Raw genomic sequence first — 11,376 nt, 5'->3', positions numbered from 1 at the left:
TTTCATTACTGCTTATGTATTTTGAAGACTGACTTAGCCTAAAAATTCATATAAAGAATGCCCTTGGGAACACATGCTTTTATTAGTGTGTATTCTCTTCAGGTTTATAATTTCACCCTTATAAGATAAACGAAGACAATTACAAAGGAAGAATAACATTTTTTAACTCCTATTCTTAAACAAAGGCTGCATATACGAAAAAAATATGTATTTTGAATGGGCTTTTGAGAATGCTATTTTTTTGGGGGGGTAGCGGGGCAGAGTCTCACTGTTGTCGGCCCAGACTGGAGTGCAATGGCACAATCTCGGCTCACTGCAACCTCCGCCTGCTGGGTTCCAGTAACTCCTGCCTCAGTCTCCGAAGTAGCTGAGATTACAGCTGCCTGCCACCACACCCAGTTAATTTTTGTATTTTTTTAGTAGGTACAGGGTTTTACCGTGTTGGTCAGGCTGGTATCGAACTCCTGACCACAGGTGATGCCCCTATTTCAGCCTCCCAAAGTGCTGGGATTACAGGCATGAGTCACTGCACCTGGCAGACAATACTATTTTCATTAATATAGATTTTTCCTTTGGAAATTTGACTCATTATTCACAGAGTGTAATTCTGAAAAAGAAACACTTTTAGTAAGGTACATATATATATAATCTAACATTAATAGCTTATTTTTCTTCTTTAGGTCTTTTTAAAGATATGCCTTACATTAATGAAAGCCTGCTAAAAGAAAATTTAAAGACATTTTATAATTATATTCTGTATTTCACGTTTTTAACTAAATTGAGTTCTAGTAACTGTAGTATTTAATGCATTTTTTTCTTTTTCCTGTAGATAATGTTATTTAAAACGTAGGTTTCTAAAGAAAGCTTTAAAAATGTGCTGGTAAGTATAATGAATTACTTCCTAAAGACAAAAAGATTTGGTTGCCACTATACAAAACGCTGAAGTAAGTATAATAACATTTGTCATGAACATCTATATTCAAGACTTTATTCTTTTGAAGGTGGCAAGGACAGGACCCTGTCTATCCCAGCAAACATGGACAATGTACCAGTCCCAACCTGAACCTGGTGAAGATACCCTAAACAAATTAGGATTGGAGACGCCAACTACACATTTCATCAATGAGGAAACTAAGTCACAGAAAGGACACAGTACTTGCTAGTATTTCCATAAACAGGGCCAAGTTAGAAAAATGGTATATGTCAATTTTGGCTTTTGTTGCAATTGCTTTTGGTGTTTTAGTCATGAAATCTTTGCCCATGCCTATGTCCTGAAAGGTATTGCCTTGATTTTCTTCTAGAGTTTTTATGGTTTTGGGTTTTACATTTAAATCTTTAATCCATCTTGAGTTAATTTTTGTATAAGGTGTAAAAATGGGGTCCAGTTTCTATTTTCTGCATATGGCTAGCTGATTTTATCAACATCATTTATTAAATAGGGAATCCTTTCCCCACTGCTTGTTTTTGTCAGGTGTATTGAAGGTCAGATGGTTGTAGATGTGTGGTGTTATTTCTGAGGTCTCTGTTCTGTTCCATTGGTCTATATATTTGTTTGGGTACCAGCACCATGCTATTTTGGTTACTGTAGCCTTGTAATACAGTTTGAAGTCAGGTAGCCTGATGAAATGGGATCTAATTAAACTAAAGAGCTTCTACACAGCTAAATAAACTATCATCAGAGTGAACAGGCAATGTACAGAATGGGAGAAAATTTTTGCAATCTACCAACTGACAAAGGGCTAATATCCAGAACCTACAAGGAACTTAAACAAATGTACAATTAAAAAAAAAAAAAAGCCCCATCAAAAAGTGGGTGAAGGATATGAACAGACTCTTCTCAAAAGAAGACATTTATGTGGCCAACAAACATATGAAAAAAAAGTCATTATCACTGGTCATTAGAGAAATGCAAATCAAAACCACAGTGCAATACCATCTCACGCCAGTCAGAATGGTGATTATTAAAACATCAGGAAACAACAGATGTTGGTGAGGCTGTGGAGAAACAGGAATGCTTTTACACTGTTGGTGGGAGTGTAAATTAGCTCAACAATTGTGGAAAACAGTGTGGCGATTCCTCAAGGATCTAGAACCAGAAATACCATTTGACCTAGCAATCCCATTACTTGGTATGTACCCAAAGGATTATAAATCATTCTACTATAAAGACACATGCATGTATATGTTTACTGCAGCACTATTTACAATAGCAAAGACTTGGAACCAACCCAAATGCCCATGAATGACAGATGGAATAAAGAAAATGTGGCTCGTATATAACATGGAATATTATGCAGCCATAAAAAAGAATGAGACCACGTCCTCTGAGGGGACATGGATAAAGCTGGAAGTCATCATTTTCAGCAAACTAACACAGAAACAGAAAACTAAACACCGCATGTTTTCACTCATAAGTGGGAACTGAACAATGAGAACACACGGACACAAGGAGGGCAACATCACACACTGGGGCCTGTTGGGGTGTGGGGGGCAAGGGGAGGGAGAGCATTAGGAGAAATATCTAATGCATTTGGGGCTTAAAATCTAAATCATGGGTTGATAGCTGCCTCAAACCACCATGGCACATGTATACCTATGTAACAAACCTGCACGTTCTGCACATGTATCTCTGAACTTAAAGAAAATTAAAAAAATAAATAAAATAAAAAGAAAGAAAAATGGTATATGCCTGCTGATTTTTAATTTGGGTAATGTTGCAACTTATAATAAAATCACTTTCATATAGGAAGTCACTTTTTGAACAGACACAAAAATTATTCTTGACTTTCTGGGAATCAAGCAGGCTAACTGTAGTTTTTTTTTTTTTTTTTGTTAATGTAACATGTGACTGTGAAACTCTGTAAGGCTATGTTCTGGGCTGACTTCTTTAAGATTTTACTAATATTTGGTCTCCTCTGGGAAGCTTTCCTGCTGTCCCTCAAACCAAGTCTGGGATTAGTACCCCTCCCACTCACTTCTGTAGTTCTGTCTTTTGCAGTCATGGTACTTTCCCTACACTGATTGCCATATTCCTAGCTTGTCTCCTCCAGTGAACTTTAATCTGTTGGACTACAGGAATCACACTCATCTTTACGTCCCCAAATGGTACTATTGCCTAGAATAAAATAGGTGCCCTGTCAGTGGTTGTTTTCCAAATGAATGAGTGAATGACTATTCACTGTTCTAAGACGCTATTACTATTGCATACCTAAGACAGAGTAAGGATCTCTCTTAGCCTGCTGCTCTCCCATCCTCCAAACATGGAAATAGAAAGAATCTTGAATTCCTTCAACAGAAGTTCTAGGCATCTAAGGAACCTTCAGAAGTAAATGAGCTAATACAAGCTTACAATAATAGTCAAGGAAGTAAGAACCACAAGATTCTTTGTTTCCTATACAAACTAAAGATAACATCTTAATATGTGTCTCAGAGTTGTTTTCCAAAAGCCCAAGCTTCCACCAAATGGAAAATGCTATCTGCGGGCTTGTAGACCTCAGATAAGGGAGAACTGAGGAATGAACTCTGACTGCCATTTTTTGTTCTAAATTTCTTCCTGGAGGCCTAGAGAGAGTCATACCTACAGCCCAGGCATTATCATTCCTTTCTGCTAAACCCAAGCTTTTAGACAAAGTTTTTCCTCTGTAACCAATCACAAATCAAAGTTTGAATCCACTTATGACTCATAAGCCCCCATTTCAGGATATCTCACTTTATCATTTCAAAATGAGACAAACCAAAGTATAGCCTCCATGTATTCATTTATGATTTTACGTGTAGCTTGTGTTATCCTGAAACTTAGCCTTTCCTTTAAAAACTATTGCCTGTGAACTTCTAGGGAGGTCAGATCTTAAGCATGAACTGCTTGATGCTCCTTGCTTGACACTCTGCAAATAAATACCCTCTTTTCTCTTGCTGCAAACCTCTGTGTGGTTGTACCAGACAAGTGGACCCAAGTTCGGTTAGGTAATTTACTCAGATGACCTGCTCATACGTTCCTCTCAGCTAATCAAGATTTTAGCTGATGTGTGTTATCATGTTTTATTTTCAAGGGTATTTTGATTTTCAATGGGAACACATCAGAGTTTAAAGCAATTCTGATAATGGACTTTCAGGAAATGTAATAGACAACAGGGAGGTTTTTTTTTTCCATTAAAAAAACAGGGCTGCTCTCTGTAGTATATCATGGAGGCAACCCACTTTACCAATTCTTTTTTTTTTTTTTTTTTTTGAGACAGTCTCACGCTGTCACCCAATCTGGAGTGCAAGTGGCATGATCTCGGCTCACCGCGACCTCCACCTCCCAGGTTCAAGCAAATCTCCTGCCTCACCCTCCCAAGTAGCTGGGATTGCAGATGTGTGCCACCATACCCGGCTAATTTTTATATTTCTAATAAAGATGTGATTTCACCATATTGGCTAGACTGGTCTTGAACTCCTGATCTCATGATCATCCCACCTCAGCCTCCCAAAGTGCTTTGATTACAGGCATGAGCCACCATGCCCAGCCCACTTTATCATTTCAAAAGCTAGCTTAACCTGATGTTATGTACATCTCTATGTATAGATACATATATTTGCAGAGAGACCCTGTGGGTCCGATAGATGCTACAGTTGAACCTGACTAGGTTATGTTCCTTTGACTTGCTTGGCAATGCCATTCATGTAAGACAGTGAAAGAGAAGGAAAACATGTCCTGTCTTGTCAGCAATAGTAGTGCTGCATGGGCAATGGCTGCTGAGATATCTACTTTTCACTGTTTTGCTTCTCACCTGGTAACAATTCCAAATGTATGAGATTTGAAAAAGATATAAATCTTTAGTCTCCAATTAGAACAACAATTCCAAATGAAGCAATGTGTTTGGCATTTTCAGAAATACTTTATTGGAATGATCAAGGAGTTGAAAGGCTAGAGTTATATACAATGATCATTTGCCTTAAACGGGAGAAAGTCATGATAAAAGTTGCTTTTTATTAGTAATTAGAGTTCTATAGCAGCAACATGTCCTAATTATGACATTCAGACCATTAGCAAATGAATAACATTATTCAGATTTTGCTATGGAAAATTACTCCAGGCTATGTGGAATCCTATGGAGTGACTGAGTATGACACTATTTGTGGTCTGTATCTCACGAACTCACCCAACCTTGTTTCACACACACACACTCCATCTGTACCCATTTATTAAGGGCACTTTAGTGCTCAACACAGAGCTTGAGAAGTGACAACTCCATGGGCTTGGAGATGAAACAAACATAGACTAAATATAGGTATCTTATTAAATTATGCACAACATGGAAAATATTATGCTTGGTGAGACACAGTGAAACTTAAGTATCTAATGAGCAATAAACATTTATGAATGACCAGAGTCCTTTGAATCGTTCTTCCAGAAACACAGGCAATGAAATCAGAAAGACTTGGAATCAGAAATCAGAAAATATCCAGAGGTTATTTTAAAGTAATTTGTCCTGGCAATTTTTAATCAAATGTATTCATATATCATTCACATTTACAGAGCCAGGCAATATTCCAGATATTGAGGATAAGGCAATATTCCTGACATTAAGGATAGAAGAAACCCTGCATTGGTCTGGGTGATTCTGAAATGTAAAAGCAAAATTTCTACCCAGAGGACAATGAGGATTGATCACGGGTACAGTTACCTGGACCTCTTTGCACTTTTCAAGGGTGAGAAAGAAGTAACAATGGCTTGTTCCCATAAACACAGCTGAGTATTAATGACCAAAAGAATTTTCCTGGTCTGTTTTCTGTTGTTAATCCAACTCAGCTTGCATGGGATGACAATCTAGTGTCACCCAACCCCAGTGGCCACTCAATCACTTTGCTCACAGGACAACAGTACTTGAAAGTTTAAGAGCCCTTTCATTTCAGGAAATTCTGCCAATTACTGAATCTAAGGTTTCATTTGTTTAATGACTTACTCATTTGATCATCTAATGTGCTTTCTCATTCTTTTATCTTTTTGCCTCTTTATTTTGTTTAGTTATTCTTTGGTCTAGCTATGGTTAATTTAATCTTTCCTCCAAAGTCAATGCCTCTAACCCCTGAAGGCACAAGGCCAAAGGCCAAGTGACTTTAGCGCAAATATATGAAAACTCTCAAAGCATGGTGAAGTGAGTGTCATTACCAGGGGCATATAAGTGGGGAAGGAAATGTCTGCCCTGTCAGTCATAGTAAATTGTCGGCTCTGAGGTTCAATAACACAAAATGAAGTCCTTTTGTTGAAGTAGTAGAGCTTTTAAAGGTCTTCCCTTTCTTGTTTATTTAGGCATGTTATCCCATTAATTGGGAGAGAAGAATTGAGGAGTTCACAGAAATTCATACAACAAGCTCAAAGAGGAGTTACCAACCCTGGGTGATCTGTGGCCAGCTGGGACTCTCAGAGGGGAGGTGTTTTGTGGAACATCCTTAAACACACTTCTGTAAAATGCTAAATATGTTTGTGCATAATATAATAATACTTTAAAGGATTTACTAAGCAGATATTTCCTCATTTGTAGTGTGACAAACATATAAAACAATGGAGAAAGTCTTAGAGGCTTTAAACATATAAATTTGTGTCCATTGTTTCTACGTCAAATCTGTGATTTTCTTAAAATCAATACCAGATGCATAAGAGTACTTAATAAATTTTAGCTAAATAGGATAATTCTTACTTATATTCATCACACTTTTCTTCTTTCAAGTATTTGTGGTATTATGTTACATAAATTCTAACCTTATTTTGCCAGTCTTTCCTTCAAGTTTTAATTCTAAGCTTCCTTTTCATTTATTTCCAACATAAATGAAGGTTCAGGTTTTGTTGCAGGAATTTACACTAATTCTTTTGTCACTTATTCAGTTTTGCTTTTGTTCTGTTTTGAATTTTTTTTTCACTCTTCCTTGTCAGTGCTTGTTGCTTATGCAAGAGAGCTTACCTTAATTTTTATTTTAAATAGCTTAAGATTTTCTCCAAAATTATTTGGGTCTTATTTTAAGATTTATATTTTATTATATAATTGCTTACAGAAATTAGGGGTTGAACAATGTGTGTTATTAGAACACTCGCCATTTTCTTTCTTTTTTGGGGGGAGCGAGTTTCACTCTTGTTGCCTAGGCTGGAGTGCAATGGCACAATCTCAGCTCACTGCAACGTCCGCCTCCTGTGTTCAAGCAATTCTCCTGCTTCAGCCTCCCAAGTAGCTGGGATTACAGGTATGCACCACCACGCCCAGACAATTTTTTGTATTTTTAGTAGAAATGGGGTTTCACTATGTTCGTCAGGCTGGTCTCGAACTCCTGACCTCAGGTGATCCACCCGCTCAGCCTCCCAAAGTGCTGGGATTACAGGTGTGAGTCAACACACCTGGCCTCATTTGCCATTTTCTATACAATGAATGACACAAGTATTTTGAAGTTGTGCCATTCATTGCTTAAAGTCAATCTTCCATTAGTTGGGAAATAATTCTTATACATGATGGCAGATGCTGTGTAAAATCTGACACATAGTAATATGTTAAGTTAATGAAAGTTACGTTCTGTTATCTGATATGCTTTAGATCCTGGGAAATAATTTCCCTCAAGGATTAATCCTTTCATACCAGGAAGAACATTTCACTTGGGTCAAGTTGTCAGGAAAACAACGCAGACCTCCCTTTCCTCTTGTGGGTCAGTTTGTCTATCTTTTAGGCTAATAATCAGCTTCAGAGTATTTAGAGCAACGTGTTGGTCTTTTAATATAGCCTAATTAACAACCACCAGAAGCACAAGAAAATTTTTCTAACTTAATTCTATTAGGTTAATCTACTTTAGATATTTGAGGATTATTCATGAGAAACCTCATGTATGATGCTTCTAAATGCAGACTGAAGCAAATTGTTTTTAGTGAATATCTCAAACATCACAGATTGTACCAGGTTATTATTCATCTGATGTTTTCAGGTGTCTTAACAATTGATCTGGAACATCACATGCTCCATTTGGTGGTAGCAGCCATCAAAATACCCCAAATTACTATACCTGCATGCCAGGCCCAGTCTGGAGGTAACATATAAATATGACGATCATTAGAAAATATGGGCCAGATGTTTGTTTCCTAAGAATCTATGGAAATGATTACTTATGTTTTGGTGTGTAGTCAGTCTTGACATGAAAAAGACAAACTCAATTTGGCATAGAAGAAACTACAAGATTTTGAATGATCCTACTGTACCTCTGGGAGGAAAAATAAGTTGAGATTTTTTTGCTTGTTTTTTTCTTTAGATATTGATGCCAAAGAAGTTGGCCAAATATAGTAATCTTCCCATCTATTCCTAACTGTGGCTTCCTTTATGTATCACCTGATCTACTTTATTAGAATGGCCTAATTTTAAAGAGTTAGATTTTAAACTAGGTAAACCTTCTTTCTTTCAGTTATTCTAATTTTAATTAGTAGATGGTGATCTACTAACCTTGCTAAGGGAGACAGGCCCATTGAGACTCACTACTTAAATAGTTTTTCATTTTTCAAAATTATTGTTTTGTTCACATGTCTACACTGTCACATCAACTGGCTTTATAACTTCATTTATAACTCGGTAGAACATGTCATTTTTTGTATTGTGGTCTATTTTGTTTTCTCTTTATAAACATGGCCAGAGCTGATTGACACTTTTTGTTTTCTTCCAGTTTCTGGAAGACTTTGAAGTATCTTTCATCAAAGTAGAAAGAGAAACATAGTACTATCTATTAAAATGTGGCTACGAAAGTAAAAGAATACAGTTGCTTCTTCTACAGAGGGAAAGATTTTCAAACCTGTTATAGTGAGGTACTTCGTTGATTCATGAGAGTTACTACCACAGGTCATTACTTAGGGGACATTACATTAGTTAAAACCTTACTTCAAGGGCATGCATGCTTTTTAATGTTTTCCAATTGCCTGTGTGAATTTAATCCTAGCATATTTGAAGTAAATGTTTTCGGTGAAGCTGGATATGAATTATCTACAGAAAACACACTGACAAAAATTTTGGGACTCTGTTAGACAGTTTATACTTTCAAAGACATTCCATTGATACACTCATCACAACCTACACAACTGTGCTGTCTGTCATAGTCCTACGCTTATTACCTTTCTAGAGTCCATGCACATAAAGGCGTATCTGAAGATCACTAAATAGGATTAACCAGGCATTGTAATTCCAATGCCTCACCTGAAAGCAATTTGAAGTAAGCTGAACGTTATCTATGAACAGTGTAAGTTACAGAGCTATGTCATTGGCGGATATCAAAATTGTTATAACATCGCTTTAATGTAATATCAACTCTAGAATCCTGTAGCTAATGAACAAAAGTGTTTCATTTTTAAGTATTGTTATTTTGGGATTATATAAAAATTCTCCAGTGACAGTCTAGTAATTGCCTTTCACATTCTAATAATACAATATTTAAAAGATTTCTAAAACCAAGCATTATTTTATTCAAAGATGCTTTATAACTAATACTCATCTTTAGTCTAATTGATCAGACATTTATTAATGCCTGCTCTGCACTAAGGATGATGCCAAGTTTTCCCTGGAGTTGTTCTATTTATGTACCTCAGAGACTTACGTTGTTACTCAATTGTAGCCAAAAAATTAGCTACAAGCCCTAAGGCCATGTAAAGTAGTCACAGGTGTTAACAAACTAAACGTTAGCACTGACACAAACTCTTTTTAATTTGTTTTTCAATCATTATTAGGTTAATGGTTGTCTACATATTTGGATTTCTTTTATAAATTCATTTTCTGAATTTAAGGCCTTTTTCTGTAGTCTCTGAGTAGTCCTACTCCTTCTTCCTTTAAATTCCATCTCAAATTCTGACGTCCCCCAAAAATGCCACTTAACTTTTTGGGCTTACATTTATCTCTTCCTGTCTGTAGTATGTTTTTGTACTTAGTTACTTACTATGATTTAATATGTTTTTCCTAATAACTTCATGTGCCTAACTCCTGATATCAGATTCTCACATACCCCACAGGAATGTTTCCTTTGTATCTTCCTCCCTTTCTTTCTGTAGCATCTAGTACACTATAGAGCATATAATATTGTACACAACTACTGATTAAATGGAATTTTTTTTTTTTTTTTTTGAGACAGATTGTGGTTCTGTCACCCAGCACCCAGGCTGGGATACAGTGGTGCAATCACAGCTCACTGCAGTCCTGAACACCTGGGCTGAAATGATTTTTCCACCTCAGCCTTCCGAGTAGCTGGGATCACAGGCGTGTGCTACCATGCCTGGCTACTTTTTATTTTTTAATTTTTTTAGAGATAGGGTCTCACCTTATTGCCCAAGCTCTTCTAGAACCCCTGGGCTTAAGCGATGCTTCTGGCTTGGGCTCCTAAAGTGCAGGGATTACAGGGGTGAGCCACCATGCTCAGCAAAGACAAAATTTTTATGGAAATATTAATGGATTCTCATAAATCAATGAATTTCTATACATATATAAACATATATACATGTATACATATATGCATATATATATATAAGATTATCTGCATGAGATAATAAATTCACAAGAAAAGAATGAAAAATTATACAACTGTTAGTAGATAACACTAATTAAACAAAAAAGAAAAGAACATTTCACATCATGAAACTTTAGAATTAAAATAAACTACAGTCTTACTCTTCTCATGTCAGGTCTTTCACTCCAAGTGCCCTAACTTTTTTTCCTATCAGGCTGAAGTGTTGCAACAAAACAAGTTTCAGTTATTTTTAAACAATTTTCTTTATGTACATGTGCATTTTGAGTTCCTAAAGATGAATACACACACACTGTCTCTCTCTCTCTCTCCTCCCTCTCTCTCTAACACACACACAGTGTGGGAATTTCAAAATGCTTTTAACTTTTAAAACATTCTGACATCATATAAATTACCTATGAAACAAAGAGTCAATGATACCATGAAAGGAACAATGGTTCATTTATCAGACAGGTTATTTTGAAATAATTCAACCTGGAAAGAAACTTGCTTCAAAATGACTACTTTAATTTAGTAATTTACTTTTCTCCATAAGGTTTGTGTATTTACATATCTCTTTCTCTCTCTCTCTTTTTTTTTTTTATTATACTTTAAGTTCTAGGGTACATGTGCATAATGTGCAGGTTTGTTACATATGTATACTTGTGCCATGTTGGTGTGCTGTACCCATCAACTCGTCAGCATCCATCAACTTGTCATTTACATCAGGTATAACTCCCAATGCGATCCCTCTCCCCTTCCCCCTCCCCATGATAGGCCCCGGTGTGTGATGTTCTCCTTCCCGAGTACAAGTGATCTCATTGTTCAGTTCCCATCTATGAGTGAGAACATGCAGTGTTTGGTTTTCTGTTCTTGTGATAGTTTGCT

The sequence above is a fragment of the Colobus angolensis genome, unplaced genomic scaffold (genome assembly GCF_000951035.1).
Source record: "Colobus angolensis palliatus isolate OR3802 unplaced genomic scaffold, Cang.pa_1.0 Scaffold497, whole genome shotgun sequence".
NCBI lineage: Eukaryota > Metazoa > Chordata > Mammalia > Primates > Cercopithecidae > Colobus > Colobus angolensis.
The sequence above is the reverse complement of the archived record's forward strand: the minus strand, read 5'-3'. Positions refer to the sequence as shown.